The sequence below is a fragment of the Equus quagga genome, chromosome 8, assembly GCF_021613505.1.
Source record: "Equus quagga isolate Etosha38 chromosome 8, UCLA_HA_Equagga_1.0, whole genome shotgun sequence".
NCBI lineage: Eukaryota > Metazoa > Chordata > Mammalia > Perissodactyla > Equidae > Equus > Equus quagga.
In genome coordinates, this window is record NC_060274.1 from 7,485,584 (window position 1) to 7,503,855 (window position 18,272).

Here is an 18,272-nt window from a genome sequence, read left to right on the forward strand (position 1 = left end):
AGTCATGCCATGTCCACACCGGGGACCCCACCCACGGATCCCGGGCCACCAAAGCAGAATGTGCACACTTAACCACTGTGCCACTAGGCCAGCCCCAGAAAAAGATTTTTATGTTTCTGATTTCTCCCTCGAAAAGCATGTTTCCCAATGCAAACTTGATCAATTGCAGGAAATTCTAATATTCCAACTGCAACTAATGACATATAAGAGAAAGATGTGAACAAAACTCAAATCAGTGCAAAGGGTGATGACCCTGTTTTGTTCATAAGCAATGGGAAATATATACCTCCATCTCCCTTTTGTGAAGTATATCGAGTAAATTGAATAAAGTCATTTTAAATTTAAAAAAAAAGTTTGGGGCCTGCCCAGTGGCATAGTACTTAAGTTCAGTGTTCCACTTTGCCAGCCCAGGGTTTGCCGGTTCAGATCCTAGGCATGGACTTACACACTGCTCATTGGGCCATGCTGTGGAGGCATTCCATATACAAAATAGAGGAAGATTGGCACAGATGTTAGCTCAGGGACAATCTTCCTCACCAAAAAAAAAAAAAATGATTGAAAACTGAGACATTCTTGGGCAAAGAGGGACAAGTTGGCCACCCCACCTGTGGACCACACTTTGAGTAACCAGGCCCCAAGCAGCCCTACACAATGATAGGCCCTCCTGCAGGCCTATGACTTTTGGCTAATGTCAACTCCCTGATACACTTGTGTTCATTCTTTTGCAGCCCGCCCCTGTGAAAATTCCCCTGATCCTCCCTCAAGCCAAACTAATCAAGAGGCCAACATCTTCCATACTAATGCCTCCCAAAGGAGTTTAGCCCACTAAGAACAGGATTAAACAAAACCATAGCAAGCTCTTGATACAAGGAACCCATCACATGGGCTCCTTTCTGAAACACCTCTCTGCATTAGCAGCTGGCTTTATTCTCAGCACCATTTGTCACAGACATTCAGGTTTCCTAATTTCGCACGAGTTCTGTAGATTGACCACAGTTGAGTCCCCACTCTCTCCACCCCATTTCCCTGCAATGGCCTCCCGCTGCTCTCCGAGTTCGGCATGGTCTTGCCCACACATTGGCCTGCTCTTTCCCGTCCCGCAGGCCCTCGTCTGTGGTCCCCTTCGCAACGAAGCCTTCCGTAGCCAACCCATCTCCACGCCCTCTATCCCTGATCCTCACTTGATTTTTCTCCATAGCACTCACTCGTATCTGAACATATTATGCATTTTACTTATTCATCAGGCTTCTGCCTTTCTCTCCTATTAGAATTTTAGCTCTGTGAAGGTAGTTCATTCCTGCATTTATTGATTTACTCTGTGATTAAGCAACAACCATCAATAATTACTAGCTAAGGAGCTTGCTTCCTCCTCCCCCTCAGCGCCCATCTCCCTCAAATCTTTGTAAAATCACACAACCTGTGGAATTGCACGAGGCAGTTAACCATTGGGGAGTCACGTCACAAACCCCAAGTGTCTTTGCATGAACTATTTTTTAGAAAAACTGGGGCCGTCTTGTGGCGAGTGGTCAAGTCAGCAGGCTCTGCTTTGGAGGCTCAGGGTTTCGCCTGTTGGGATCCTGGGCGCAGTCAGCACCGCTCCTCAGGCTGTGCTGAGGCCGCATCCCACACAGCAGAACCGGAAGGACTGACCGCTAGAATATACAACTATGTCCTGGGGGCTTTGGGGAGAAGAAGGAGGAAAAAAAAGACAGGCAACAGATGTTATCTCACGTGCCAATCTTAAAAAAAGAAAAAGAAAGAAAGAAAAACTGCCATTGTTCCTCTTCATTTGGGTGTAATTGAAAAGTCACTGTTATTTATTTCCATTCTCTTATCTTTCCTGCTTCATGCTCTAGCTGAAGGTTTTCCATCACCAGCTTTTCTCATTCCTCCGAAGTTATTTGAACAAACAAGCCCAGTGCAGCATAATTTAAACAATGACAAAAACATAAATACAGAAGCATTTTTCAGTTTCTGATTTTTTTTTTTTTTTGAGGAAGATTAGCCCTGAGCTAACTACTGCCAATCCTCCTCTTTTTGCTGAGGAAGACTGGCCCTGAGCTAACATCCATGCCCATCTTCCTCTACTTTATATGTGGGATACCTACCACAGCATGGCTTTTGCCAAGCAGTGCCATGTCCACACCTGGGATCCCAACCAGTGAACCTCGGGCCACTGAGAAGCCAAACATGTGAACTTAACCGCTGTGCCACCGGGCTGGCCCCTGATGTTTTTGACAAGGACTCTGGAAACCAAGAGTAAGGCACGAGATGAGATTCAGGGACACATGCCCTGATCTCAGTATCGTGTGTAATCAAGTAACTTTGAAAGTAGCCATTTTTACCTTGATTCTACTAACACCAAGAAGCAACTAGAAGGGCCAGTCCCATGGTATAGTGGTTAAGTTCAGAGCACTCTGCTTTGCTGGCCCAAGTTCAGATCCCAGGCACGGACCTACACACCACTCATCAAGCCAAGCTGTGGCGGCATCCCACATACAAAATACAGAAAGATTGACGCAGATGTTAGCTCAGCAAGAATCATCCTTAAGCAAAAAGAGGAAGATTGGCAACAGATGTTAGCTCAAGGCCAATCTTCCTTAAGCAAAAAAAGAGGAAGATTGGCAACAGATGTTAGCTCAGAGCTAATCTGCCTCAGGAAAAAAAAAGAAGCACCTAGACTATGCCTGGCAGTTGATAATTATTAGTGACCCAGTATCAACAGCATCATCCACTCATGTCAGAGGCACATGTCTGTGCCTTTTCATCCAATCTATTAGGAAAATCCTGTTCCCTTAGCATCTCATTGAGGTTGCCTGTGAAAGAGTGAGTTACAAGGAACAAAAATAAGGTCTCGTGAGTCCCAGACTTAACTTACTTCTAGGTACAGCAAACTGTTTATTTGAATCGCTGGCCCATGTTTATTTATTCCTGGCCCTGACTGCAACACTGATGGAAAAGAAAACTATCATGGAAATTACAATTATAGAGTTGGCTGTGGCCGTGCGATGGAACTGTACCAGTCTGAATAGGTGCTCCAGTAATGGCATTATTAACTCAGGGAAGCCTATAGTCCACGTGGATTAATGAACACTGGAAACCATGGCCCATTCCAGGGGTCAGCAAGCTTTCTGTAAAGGGCCAGATAATAAACATTTTAGACCTTGCAGGCTGTAAGTCTCTGTCAAACTACTCAACTCTCCCTTTGCACAGCAAAAGGCGCATAAACTCACGAATGCAAGTGTATGGTTATGTTCCACTAAAATGTTAACAAATACAGGCTATGGGGCAGAATTGGACCATCCGCCATAGTTTGCCAATCTCTATCAAAGTAACTGAAAAAATTCTTACAGATTCAAATATGAAGTCATATTAAGGGGAAAAACACTAATTTTTTTTAAAACTAACATTATCTAGTCAACAAATAATTATTGAGCACTGAATATTTTGGGCGTCAGGGCTACAGAATAAAGACGAATTTCCTCTGCCAGAGAATATGACCAACTAGCAGAGGAGAAAGACACATAACCTCAAGGCAGTTTAATCGATGGTATAAGAGGTTGTACTAGGTCAAGATTTGGTGGGAAGAAACTTCCCAGGGGCAGGTTGAAAAAGAATGGGTGAGAGCAAGTGGCCAATGTTTGGGACAGGAGATTGTGAGCCCCGTGGCATCAAAGCACAGTCGCCTTTCTGCAGGGGGTCTTGGATTGGGAGAAATTAAGGCAGATGAGGTGGGAGAAGCAGATATGGAACAGATCCAGATGTAGCCATGCTAGGAACTTTCAACTCTGTCTCTGGGATGATGGGAAATCATTGGGGAAATTTACCAAGAGAAGGGACTCTATCAAATCTGCATTTTGGAAAGACCATTCCATGGGGAATGGCTGAAAGGGAGTGAGACTGGAGAAAGGAGACCATTTTAAAGGCTTTCCCCAGAGTGGAGTTGAGAGTGGCTCAGAGCCAGCACTAGGGGAGTGAGCGACTACGAAGAAGAAGCCTTCAATATATATTTAGGCCCTGAAATCTATGCCTAAATGGATCCAGAAGCAGAAATGGGATGTGAGTGGGAAACTGATGAAATCTAAATAAAGCTTGTAGTTCAGTTAATAGTATTATACCAATGTTAATTTCTTAGTTTGGATACTGGTGCCACAGTTACGTAAGATGCTAAAATTAGGGGAAGCTGGGTAAATATAGAGGAATGCTCTCTACGTCTTTGCGACTTTCCTACAAATCTAAATTTGTTCCAAATTAAAAGGTTTCAGAATTTTGTAAAGTATGGAATTTGGTAATCAGATATAAGGAATGAGTGAGACAGAGAGAAATCGAAGGTGAACCTGAAATTTTCCCGGATGGCTGTGGGGCTGGTGTCCCATGGGCCATGAGAGAGAGCACAGGAGCCGAGCCATGTCTGCATGTGGGCGGTGGGGTGGCAGGACAGGAGTGGCTCCATGTACGCCATTGTTGAGTCTGACATGCTATTTGATATCCAGTAGAATCTCAGGAGAGACATTCTGGAAATAGGTTTTACATAGCTCTTTGTGCTATTAATGAGACTTTTTTTTCTTTTGAGGAAGATCAGCCCTGAGCTAACATCCACCACTAATCCTCCTCTTTCTGCTGAGGAAGACTGGCCTTGAGCTAACATCCGTGCCCATCTTCCTCTACTTTATATATGGGACACCTGCCACAGCATGACAAGCAGTGCATAGGTCTGCACCAGGGGTCCAAACCAGCAAACCCCAGGCCACTGAAGCAGAATGTGTGAACTTGACTGTTGCGTCACTGGGCTTGCCCAATAAGTCGTTTTTAACAGACTCTTCAAAATAATAATTTTAGATGATATCTTAAAATAGTAAAGAAATGACTAAAGAGAATCTAAGTTATGTTCACCTATTTGCACAAGATTAAAAATGCATCTCTAATTGTTTGTTAAGCAATATTTTAGATTAAACACTCTGCGTCCAAATCAGTAACCTGATCAGAAGTAAATGTATCATTTAAGTGATAAGGGAGAAGCCATCACTGAAGGCTGGGTGGTGAGCGCTGACTCCCATTGGATCAATTCAGGGGAAGAATTAAGAAAAAGCAAATAAACAACCCCCAGAGGAATTGTGTTTACAAGACATAAGGAAAAAACTAGGAGGTTGGGATGGGAGGTCAGAAGAGGTATGAGGTGCTTCTCACCTGGTTTTCCAGAGCAGAGAGTCAATCCAGATTGTCCAACATTAAAAAACATAGAATATTGTCAATATATATAAAATATACTAAAAATACAATATGTATAAAAATATATGTAAAACATAGACTATAGTCAAGAACATAGTCTTGACCTCTCAGTGGTTATTGTAATTTCTTAACATTTGAGGCAACTTCTAGGAACTAATATATCTTCTGGAGAAATATTTATATAAATTTAGCAGTCCATTCAGCTTCACGTCATTTTCTTTTTCTGTTAACTTCACATGAAGGGAAAGTTAATATTTAACAAGAAAAGAGAGCATGTCTGATACGATTCCCTTTTTTATAAGATGAAGTTGTGCTTATTCGTGTCTATACCCACCATCCACTGATCCTTCCATCTGCACGCTTGGCAAAGACTGGTGGCTGGAATGACGCTTCCCTAAAACAATGCTGGCTTTGGGAGGATGGCGAGATCTGGGGTGATTTTTCTTTTCTTCCTTGTGCTTTTCCTTAGTACTTGAGTCTTTGTAACAAGGAGGCAACATTTTCATAGAAAAAACAGAAGTCATTACTTAAAAGAGAGAAGGCAAACAGAAATCTATAGGCCAGTCTTATTTGTGAATATGTATTGGGGGGCCTTAGTGGGGTTCACGTGGAGAACATTGCCATGGTGTGCAGCCCACGGGGTAGAACCTAAAGATAGACAAGTCGACTGTGTTCAGAGGTGTCCAATGTGTTCTAAGTTCAAAGTCGAACTTTGTTGGCTTGGATGAGTCTCAGGAGTCTGATTAGTGAGTTAAATGTCACCAGGGCCTCATACACCCAGTTGGAGGTATTGAGGGTAGCCATGCAGACCAGGTAATGGCACCTGAGGGAGCTCTTTAACTGGACAATTCTATATGGACTTTCAGGCCACGAAACCTCCTCCAAATGCTGAGTTTCCTTTCCTGGTTGCCTTCCTGCATCTCTGCATTTATACTCATTAGTTGTACTTATTAGCATCTTATCCTACTACATGTGAATGAGCCAAATTATTTGCATATGGTACAGAGAACTGAATCCTTACATGTAAGATCTGTGTATCTTAGATATGGGCATTTTAAATAAAGCACCATAAAGACAGTTTCAATAGCATATTAAGAGTATTGCCCCCTACAACCAAGTAAGTTTTAATCCCATCAATTTAACAATATATTAATATTGAGAAATCTATAAATATAGTGTTTCATAATATAGCAAAATTTATAATGTAAAATAATCTTATTTGATGGCAAAAAGACATTTGGTAAAAGTAAATGTCCATTCTTACTGAACAAGAGACACTTAAAAACCAAACTGAAGGTAAAGAAAATGACTCAATGGTGAAACCTATAAGTGTGCTCATTAAATTTAATCCTCATTAAAATAAGAAACGTTATAGTGCCCACTATTGGTTATTCACGCAGCATCTTTTACCTGACAGACAGACCTTGATTTTGTTCAGTTATCCATCTCTTCCCTGTTCAGCCACATGCATCAGGAGATGGTGACCAACTCCACCCCAGAGAAATAAAAGGATATGTCCAGATAAAATCTTGAGCATGAATGTTCAGAACAGCTTTATTCATAAGAGTAAAAGGGTAGAAACAAGCCAATGTTCATTGACTGATGAGTAGGTAAACTAAATGTGCTATGACCATACAACGGAGGAATGAGTTACTGATACATGTTACAACATGGAGGAACCTTGAGAACATGATGCTAAGTGAAAGAAGCCAGGCACAAAGGACCACATGTTCTATGATTCCATTTATATGAAATGTCCAGAATAGGCAAATTCATAAGGACGGAAAGCAGATTGGTGATTGCCTAGGGACAGATGTGGGGATGGGGGATGGAATGCGCAGACACAGCCAATGGGTGCAGGGTTTCTTTTTGGGGTGATGGGAATGTTCTAATGTTGATTTTTGTGGTAGCTACACAACTTTGTGCTTACACCAAAAGCCATTGAGTTATACAATTTAATGGGTGAATTGCATGCTATGTGAATTATATCTCAATAAAGCTGTTACCAAAAAGGAATAAATGGAAGATGGAGAAGTGGATAGAGCAAACACAACCTTGATCTTTTGAGGGACTTGGTGTCAGGGATAAAGATAATGGTCAAGGTAAGGTGTTTGTTTTACTGGCCAGGAGCCAGTACACAAGGAGAAGTTGAAAATACAGAGTTGCAACTGAATGTTCTAGAAGAGAGAAGACATGATTCACACAAGGAGGACTAGCCTCAAGCAAGAAGGATGGCCAGTAGCCAGCCTTCAAACCTCTCTGCTTTGCATTGCTCATATTGCCTCCTTCTAAGAAAAGCAGCGTCTTTCCAATGAAATCAGTCCTGCTGCCCAAGCCAGGGCTGATGACCAGAGCAGAGACGGTGCCTCTGGCCACATCTGCCCAAAGGACACTCCACATGAGGCACATGGCCACGCTGATAGGCTGGGAGAGATGGCGACCTAGTGAGAAATTTCATAGGAAGCCAGAGAACGGAGCCTGACGTTAGAGCCAAGCTGGGACTAAATCCTGACAGGAAGTGGACAGCCCCTCCTCCCCCCTCCCCAGCACCTTCCTCCTCACCCAGGAGAGAGAAATGAAAGCGTGGCACGGGGCTTTGGACCCAGGTTTTTAGTTAGTTCCGTAGAACAACCACGGCAGATAGTCAACACTAAACAGATATTCCCATGAGGAAGAACAAATAGCAAATTGATTAACCTCATTTTATAAACAATTCTAGTCTCAGGGATAAAATATTCAAACATGGTCTTCTGCCTTCATCAAACATGTGGAAAAATCGAGTGAGCCTGGCTTCTTGCTAGAAATTGAAGCTGTTTTCAGGATTTCAGTGTCTAAACCATTACCTTCAAAACAATTTCCTGAATTAAGAATATGCATTCAAAAGCAATGAAGTCTTACATCTCCTAACACTCTCCCGTAATCAGTTGGTATTCAGGGTAAAAAGTAAGGACACCCACATGGTTAAAGTCAGAACAGCATGCCTTTACCCATGAGGCACTCAATGAGCATAGCTTGACTTTAATTAACCATGTTTGGGAAGAAAACACATTATCTAGATATATTTTTTAATGTCCTATAGTTCAGGTAGCTGGAGTTTTTTATTTTAATTATCCCTATTTAAGGCAACATCTCTATTCCACCTACCTAGGTATAAATGAAGGGATGGATGCAAATAGAAAAACGTCTTCCCCAATTGCAGGAAAAAACACTTGATTCAAGACTTTAAGATCAATGAAAAAGGTTTTAAAAATCACTTTTTTTTTTGAAGATTGGCCCTAAGCTACAATCTGTTGCCAATCTTCCGTTTTTTGTTTTTCTCCCCAAAGCCCCAGTACATAGTTGTATATCCTAGTTGTAGGTCACTCTAGTTCTTCTATGTGGGATGCCTCCACAGCATGGCTTGATGAGTGGTGCTAGGTCCACGCCCAGGATCCGAACCCTGGTCCACCGAAGCAGAGTGCATGAACTTAACTACTTGGCCACAAGGCTGGCCCCCTAAAAATCACTTTTAATGAGCTGGAAAACAATGAGTTCGTAAGTAATTGAGTTAACAAATTATTTCTAGTTCAACAATCTCACTTACCAAAACTCCCTGAATAAAAGAAAGGGTTCAAACCGAAGAGCAGTGACAGAAATGTTTGAAAAGAGGAGAGATTGGCAGAGAAGGAACAAACCAGGACATCCAGTTTTTCTGGTTCAACATCAAGTGCCTAAAGACGGGAGGCAGGAAGATGGAGAGGATGTCGCAAGAGGGCCGCGGGGAGCAGAGCAGACATCATGCCACCAACGTTCTGGGGCTTCATTTAAGTGTTCCATTTAATCCTCACAGCAATCGCATACACACCGTTTTTATTACTCCCACGTTAGAGATGAGGAGAAATGATTTCACAGAGGTAAGTAATTTACCCCAGGCCATCCTATGTAGAAGCCATTTGGAAAAAGAAAATGGCAGACCTTGGTAACCAAATAGACATGATTGACAACGATGACCCCTGAGTTATGAGTTTAGATGCCACTGACAAAAAGTGGACAGGTGAAGAGGCCAAGACAGCACCTGGTCCATTACTGATTATGAGCCAGACTCCTCCATGGTGTATCCAGTTCAATACAATCCATCCGAAGCCCCCTTTCCAGGCGCATCTCCTTTTAAAACTCCCACACACTATAGCCTCCAGCAAACTGGCCCCTCAAAACTCAGCCAGGCTTGTTTCTTCCCTGTCTCTGCAATGTCACAGCACTTTACCCTTCTTTCTGAGTCCCACCGTATTCTGTCTTATAATATGGCTCTTCACCTCCACACTAAGATGTGGCCACACTGAAGACAAGCATGAAGGCTCATGATCTTTTTTTTAGGTTGACTGGTAATGTTTATTATTCACTTATTCATCTAGTAAATATTTTTCTAAATTATTTTATTGAGGTCATATTGGCTTATAACATTGTATAAGTTTCAGGTGTACATTATTATTTATTAGTTTCTGTATAGACTGCATCATGCTCACCACCAATAGTCTAGTTTTTATCCATCGGCATACGTAAGCATCCCTTTACCCCTTTCACCCTGCCTTCACCCCATTCTTCCTCTGGTAACCACTATTCTGTTCTCCCTATCCACGTGTTTGTTTGTTTATCTTCCACATATGAGGAAATCATACAGTATTTATCTTTCTCTGTCTGACATTTCATTTAGCACGATACCCTCAAGCTCCATCCATTGTTGTCACAAATGGCGCAATTTTGTTTTTTTTTTATGGCTGAGTAGTATTCCATTGTGTGTGTGTATAGACCACATCTTCTTTATCCGTTCATCCATTGATGGGCACTTGGGTTGCTTCCAAGTCTTGGCTGTTGTAAATAATAATCTTGATTACCACCCCCCAACTCATTAGGGGTTAATGTTCCATGAGTGAGTGAATGAATGCATGAATAGGATTCAGTGTCCTTATCTGGCTGCTATATATCTCTATCCTTTAGTAAAAATGAATGAGAAAGTAAATTTTGAAAAACTATTAATAGAGATCATACAATTTCCATGACTTAAGTGTTTAATCCCATTTGAATAAAAACACTCTTCCATGTGTTTAATTGAATCGTCCTACTTACAAGTCTCAGAATTCTGCCTTTGCATTCAAGGGAGGCAGGACTGGAAAGTAGCAGGGATCTGCTCCCATCCCAGGTTTGCCTTCCCCCAGAGGCAGAGCTGTAACCTCTCTGAGCCTCAGTTCCCCAATTGAAACTTTATGAGGATGGTGGTGGTATTTGTCTGTGGGATCGTAGGGGAGGAAGACGTTTCCTCTACCCACTCTGGGTCCTTCTGGCCAGACAATGAATTAAATTCACATGAGACAGAATAACAGAAAATTAAACAGAGCTTTATAACATGTATACATGGGAGAGACCCAGAAAAACTGAGTAACTCACCAAAATGGTGAAAGCTCTCACATTAAATACCATCCTCAGCTAAAGACAAAGGAGGATGTTGGGGGTGGGGGAGTCAGTGATGGGAGATTACCAGAAAAGCACAGGAAACAAGAGTAAGGTTATTATGCAGATTTAAGTCCTTGCCTTCCACATTGATGAGTTTCTAGAGATAAGGTCATCCCCCTTCTTCCTGGTACAGAGAGGGAGGCACCTTTACAGATGGAGATTTCCCTTACATGTGTAAACGTCTCTTACAAAGGATAACTTCTGCTTTTCACAGTTTCTCTCACTTCTGCAGTTTTTAAAAGTAACCAGCCCAAAATAATGCTCATGCCAAAGAGACATATCTTGGGGTGGCCAATTCCAGTCCCCTACAGGACCATGGAAGGATAAAATGAGAACATATATACAAAATATTTAGTGCACTGTCTGCCCACAGTAAGTACTAAACAAATCGTTGTCACTGTTATTAACAGCAACAGCTATGACTGATTTTGCCAGAGTCTTAATTTGGGCAAATAATTTAACTCCTTTGTTCCCCAATTTTTTCATCTCTAAAATGGGGACAATGATAACAGCCACATCTTTCTTAATGTGTTATGAAGATACAACTAGGTTTTGTAAATAGTCAAGGAAGTTGTGACAAGAAACATGCTCCATGGTCTTAGAACAAGTGGAATGCATGGAACACCTGATCAGTACATTCTGTAATCAGAAGGTCACAGAGAGAAGAGCTCATGTCTTAGTCCTGTTCCTTTTGCCCCCAAATGTGGATCTGTTCAAAGCACTAGAGCCGCAGGGCGGTCCTGCCTGAGTTCACAGCGAGAGGGCTCCGCCTGTCCAGCCACCACTACGTAGATTCCTCCCAGAAAAATCTCAGTTGCCTGCTGCAGCTGGTGCTTCCAGTGGGACAATGCCCCTTTCTCATTCTCACCCCGGATTCAGGTGAGAGTGACATCAACTCACTGCAGAAAGGTCAGGCAGGAACAGCTCTCTATAAAGCCTTTGCCAACTCACAAATCAATTATGTTTAAATATCCATGCAAACTCCTGGTTGGCACATGGGTCCTGTGAATTGAAACTAATTTTGCTTTCTCTGATGCAGGTTTCTCAGCATCAGCACTGTTGACATTTAGGGCAGGGTCATTCTTTGTTGTGGACTGTCCTGTGCACTGCAGGATGTTTAGCAGCATCCCTGGCCTCTACGCACGAGATGCCTGTAGCACCAGCCACCCCTACCCTCAGGTGTAACAACCAAAAATGTCTCCAGACATTGCTAAATGTCCCCTAGCAAGCAAAGTCACTCCCCATTGAGAACCACCGCCCCACTATGTTTCCACAGTATTGTGTGTTTAGATAATGTCATTTCATTGGCAAATCTTCCTTTCAAATTCCCCATGTGTCTACACCAGGAGAGTTTTTTACCTAAATTCATTGGCTGCAGACTGTTTTCTCATCTGGCTGAAATTGCCTGGTAACAGCAGCTATTCCTGTGGGAAGATGTGTTCTCTGGCTTGACCAATTTTGGAGAAAGCCCAGGTTATTCTGGTATGGAAGTGTAAACGGTTCTTTCAGCCGGAGGAGAGATGGCCTCAGCGCAGAGGCGAAACATACAATTAAGGCAATTCAGGAAAACCTTGGACTCCACAGGCTGTGCTTTGCCTGTAGATAAATAGGGACTTTACTTGAGTAGCCAAGGATTCCTTTCTAGTACCTGTCAAGAATGCTCAAATTCGCTTAAAATAAAAACTCAATTTCTCAGAAGCAAAATAACCAAATCTGGATTTCTGCTTTCCCCACCGAAGTTTCCAGTTTCTCAACCTGTCCCAGCTCATTTGGGAAGTTTCTAACTGCTGTTAAGATTTTCTGCAAATGAGAAAAGGATTGTGTGCACTACTTGTGTAATTAAAAATATGCTGTCAGATACTTCGGCATTTTTACCTCAAATCACGTTTCTCGGGTATGAAATGATGTCTTAAATACAAAATTCATACACGTGACCTTTTTCCTACGTTATTTTCACAATTCCAAGGAGATAACAGTTTCTATTATTTAAAAGCACATCCCATTTTACATATTTGGCAAATACCTACAGAATTTAATTTCCTGTTTCAGTATCCCTTCTCAAAGAGCTGTATCTTCCATTCCATTTGAAATGTTGAAATAAAACTTCAATATGCTGGAGTAAGCAATGGTTCCTCTTTGGATGTAAGCCCAAACTTTCTTTACTGGATTCTTTTTGTAGGTAATCAAGAGATGATTCATACAGCGGAGGTTTATTGTTTGTGCTTTGAACTGATGCAAAATTGACTATTTACATTTGGCTAAAAACCACAAGAAGAAAGGACAAAAAAATAAATAGTGCAGGCAATTGCATCACCCCTTACGCTCAGAAAGCGTAGGTGTGCACCGGAGCAAGCTTGAGAGGGGAGCTGTGAAGCCTTCACACGCTCCTATTTCCAGCCTCCACGAGTGTGATTCTATTGTATTATTTTTATACAACACAGCCCTAAAAACACAAATCAGCTAAGTCAGCTGATCGCCATTCTGAGAAACAGACATTTGTTTCAGCCTTGGAAGAAAAATTGATTATATTGGATTTACTGAGGAATATTTTGGTCTTCAAAATGCCTGTTCCTCTCTAAGGAACTTTTAAGGGTAACATTAATGACATGTTGCTTTGTGCCATATTCTCTGTACTGGGAATTTAGTCAGGAGTGGGCAGCCATGTCTCAATTGTTCAACTTTAGGACAGACAATGTCACTCTTTGCCACCTCCTCGGAAGAAGTCTGTTGTCTTTCTGGACATTACACACGTTCACCCCTCCCCCCTTCTGTGCTGGGCATCTCTAAGCTGTTTCTTGTGACTTCTTATCCTTCTGGAGTTCATGAAAAGGAGAAATCTCTTCCACATACACCACATTTTGTATTTTCTCTAATATAACAGCTTGTTATAACAGGCAACCACAGAGGTAGAATTCTTGCCCCTTTTCCTTCTCTCCTCCTCTTGTTACCCCATCTCTCTGTCCCATTTTTTATTATTTTTCTTCTTTCTCATTTTCTTGATTGACTTTATTTCAACCTGCTGTCTGCCAGGCACTTAGCAGATGCTGAAGTTGCAAAGAGAGCACTTTGCAGCCTGTAGCCCAAGAGGGACAAGCCCAAGTACGGTAGGCAAGATACACAAATCCATAGAATCAAAGGTCAAAGATGAAACATTCTAGAATTTTCCACTTTAAAAAGGACGATTGCTCATAAATGGAATGAGTGCCAGCATAAAATTTGCCACTGTGTAAACCTTTAAAGGACATTCACAGACATTGAGTATTCTATAACTTTGACCTGACATAAGATTAGTGCAGCAACACAGAACTCGCTTTAAGATATAGGGCAGGTTTTTCCAGCCAGAAGGTATCATGGAAATTTGCAAGACATGAATCAACATTAAAAGAATATCCCTTGATTAGAAATATAGGAAACACCTTTCTGAGAAAAAGATTATCTTTTGAATAGTATGCTAATACTTGTCACCTATTTTTTAATAAGGGTCTTGAAGGAATGCATGGGTAGATGAAAAGCAAATGAAATAGATTTTTCTCTGAATATGAAAATAAATACCTATATATCGTAAGTCTTGTCCTTTTATCCTTGGACCTCATTCTAACTTAGGCCAGAAATAGAATAAAATGCATGGGCTGTAAGACCCAGTTCTCAAACTACACAGAGATAATGGAACAAGGTAATACACCTTTGCTCCACTCGGAGGAAGGAGACATTGAGACCTCCCCTTGTATACATATTTTCTTTAATGGAAAGGTCTAAACATACCTTTGTGAGTGTATCTCTTCTTTAAAAAACAACATCAACACCGGGTTAGAAATAATAACACTAAGAGCAATCACTTATCAAGTATGTGTGTGCCAGTGCCAGGCACTGTCCTAAGACTTTCACACATACAATCTTCATTCTGCTTTCCCCTTTCCGCCTTCTGAGAGAGTAGACTTCATCTGACCCAGGAAGAAAGAGACCCTTAAAGAGTTTGACTTGCTCGAGGTCACCCAGCTAGGTAGTGGCCTCACCTGCTTCCTTGGAGTCTGAGCTCTGGGTCCTTAGCCACCTCTCTTGTACAACACTTCATCCAGGGACAAGGAGCATGAACACAGAGATGTTTTTCACCTGCATCCTTAGCCTCAAATGAGTGCATCATACCAGGTGGAGACCAGCGTAGGCTGTAGGACCCAATGAATCACCTAATTAGCCAATCACTTAGCTCTAATTCAAATTTTAAAAAACATATCAGAGTCAAACTCTGATTCATGGTTTGCACTAAAGCCAACATGAGGTGTCATTGGAAGACGTTGGTGACTAAGTAAAATGCGATTGAAGACTGTTTCGTAAAGACACTGGCTGACTTTGTCAACAACTTCACTTCCCTCGTTCTTCTCTAAGCTCACTATTGTCCCTTCACAGTGGGAACAATACAATACTCTTTTCATCCAAGTAGTTGGCAGTTTTATTGGTCGCCATTTTATTTATCCAATATTGTGATTGTTCTAAATAATGTTTTATCATTTCCTTTAAAAAGTCTCTCACTGAGTTTAAAAGATATAGGATAGAGTAATGCAGCTTATAAAATAACCAAAATATGTCCCCAAATTTCACTATTTTAACCATAACCTTGCTACCTCAACAATAAATGCTAATATTCTTGTCATCCGCGTCTTTTATATTCTATGGGAAATTAGTCACTAGAATAACAAAATCGACCTATTAGAGGGTTTTTATGCCCCCATCCTGCTATTTTGAGTAATACTGGAAGGACCATTGTGCAGGAGGAAATGCTATGAATTTAGACTAACAGAAGCTGTCTGAAAGATTCTTGGGGATAAAGAAAACACACAGTGAAGAAAAACTAGAGTTTTCAAAACAAATAGAATTTGGTACACTTCCTAGTACACCTGTCCAAAGCTGCCAGATTACTTCCCCCTGATTTGATGAACAGTGATCACCTCATGTCAAACATTCTCTGGAACGTGTTTTTCAGGAAAAGAAAGCAGCCCCTGCCTGGACAATGGGCAGTTGTCCTAGAACGGACCTATAGAACAGAATAGAATGTCCCAGCTTGTTCCTAGAATAGACCACAGGGCCTGGGTCCCTCAGTCGTGCACCAAGATTGGTCCAGATGTGAGACAGTGAGTCTTTCTTTCATCAGGATGCGGACATGTCACATGGGCACGGCTGGATAGAACTCAAAGAATGGGGAAATTGGGGGTGGGGTGCAACGAGCATCAGGCTGTGAGGAAGGATTCAAAAACCCACCCTTCAAGCTCAAGAGTCAAATTTTCATTTTTCAAACAAATAGGTTAGGAGAGAAGAAGGCCAAAATGAAAAGGACATGTTTCATAAGTTCGTGTTTCTAAAGTGCGGTGCTACTCATTTCAAATCACTATTGCAATTAGAACTAAACTAATATTGTTTTGTGGAACCTTTTGGGATAATTGCTTTGAGGCGCCCATTGAAGTTATTTAACAATAACTCACTGCTGGGATATTTATGCTAGAACTTGGGGTGCATAAAGTCCTGAAAGGATGCATAAGAAACTTTGAAGAAAAAAAGGAAAATAATGAACTGTCAGAATGGAGAGAGACATGGAAACTCAGCTAACTTAACTTCTAATAAAAAGGAATCATGAATATGAAATATATTTCTTCTATGGCCTAACTTTTCAAGTGCCCTGCTATCATAGTTAGGGTACCACTGTTATAGATGCTAGAAGGAGAGGGGACAACCAGAGTTATGAGCACCTGCTGTGGGTACAGCCCTGTGCCTCGCACACATTCTCTCATTTCAGGGATACTCTTTAAGTAGGATTTTTCTCCTGGGGCTATTTGATACCAAATATAAGAGGAAAATTTTCCTCTCAAATATGTCCTTAGAGAACGGTGTGCCCCTGTGGCAATGAATTTGCTGTCAATTTCCACAAAAGCCTCTTTGTGACAGATCCCTGCTGACACAATGAATGTGATCACAGCAGAAGCTGTGCCCTTCTTTGTTGTTGGAGGCGAAATCCTACAATGCAGAGCTCCATTCTCCTCCTCTTGCTTTCATTTTTATAATACTGGCTTGTATTCTCAGTTGGTTAAAGTAGAGTTGTAGCCAGGGAGCTTGGAAGAGATACGAGGTATGATTAACAGCAATTCCAATATGTTTCACTTTGGACAGGTTTGCCAAGTTCCTGACCATTCCCCTAACCACTGGTAACTCAAATATCACCTAACTAATGAGAAAAAGCCACAGTTGCAATATATATATATATATATATATATATATATATATATATATCCTGTTGGGTGTAAGGTTTCTGCCAAGATCAATGAGAAGAGCTTGAAGGTCGTGTAATTCTCACATGGGGTTCATGAACTGTATGCAGTCGCACACCTTTTCAGGTCAGAAGACACATCAAAAAGCATTTTTCATTCATTCATCCATCCCTTTATTCATTCAACTGATATTTATTTAAGGACTTCTGTGTGTGTCCTCGTGCTGGATCCTGAGTTGAGCTGGTTAAGCTGGGAGGGGTAAAAGAATGGATTCAAGGTCAAAACTTAGAGCATCTCTGAAAAAAAGAGCTATAGAGGCCATTGTATTCCATCATGACATTGAAACAATGTTAAATTCCTGAAGATTATCATTATGTTGTAACTATGTGGGAGAATGTCATTATTCTTAAGAAATAAATATTTAGGGGTAAAGTGTGATGATGTGTTCAACTATCACATAGTTTAGCAAGAAGTATGTGTGTGTATGTATAGATGTACTTATAGACACATCACACATGTATACGATGTGTATATAGTGCATATATCAAATGTATAGTATATATCATGTGTGCATAAGTATCTACATAAAGAGAGAGACCAAACGTTGCAAAATAGTAACAAGTGATAAATCTAAGTGAAGAATACAAAGGTGTTCACTGTATCTATTTTGCACCTTTTCTATAATTTTGAAATTTTTCACAATGCAAAGTTACAGGAAAATTTATCATCTTTGACCTCAAGGAGCTTACTTATTATCTAGAGATCAAATAGTTTTTCTAATTAAAAGGAAGAGAGGGGAGGATTAGATTGAAAAATCAGGGTCAGAAGGCACTCAGAGGATTTGAAATGCTAAACCAAGACTGGAAATCTTCAGTGAGGAGGTCTTGGCAACTCGTGTCAGCCGCCCCCACAAATTCTAACTATAAAGAAGGAAGCCCCATGGCAGATGTGTTGGGAGCCGCCGAGCCCCAGCCTTCACCCAGGGCTTCCAGCTAGGTTCCCTGAGTCCCCACAGTGGAAGCCCTCAGGGGACCAAGCTCTGCAGGGCGCCACAGAGACCCCCAGCACCTGGAGAGGCGTCCCTGCTGTAGACTCGGCTCCCAGAGAAGACAATAGTGATGCCAGTGTCTAGGTTCAGTCCACGGCCTTCACGCTATAGGTGCCTCAGATTACTGAGTGACGGGGGTTTAGTGACATTCGAATGAGTCTTTAGTAATGGAGAAAGTCAAGAGGAAAACCAGAAAGAAGATGGAGCAAACATCCCTGCTTCGTCTTGGGTCAGAAGGCGATAGAAAAGGGGTA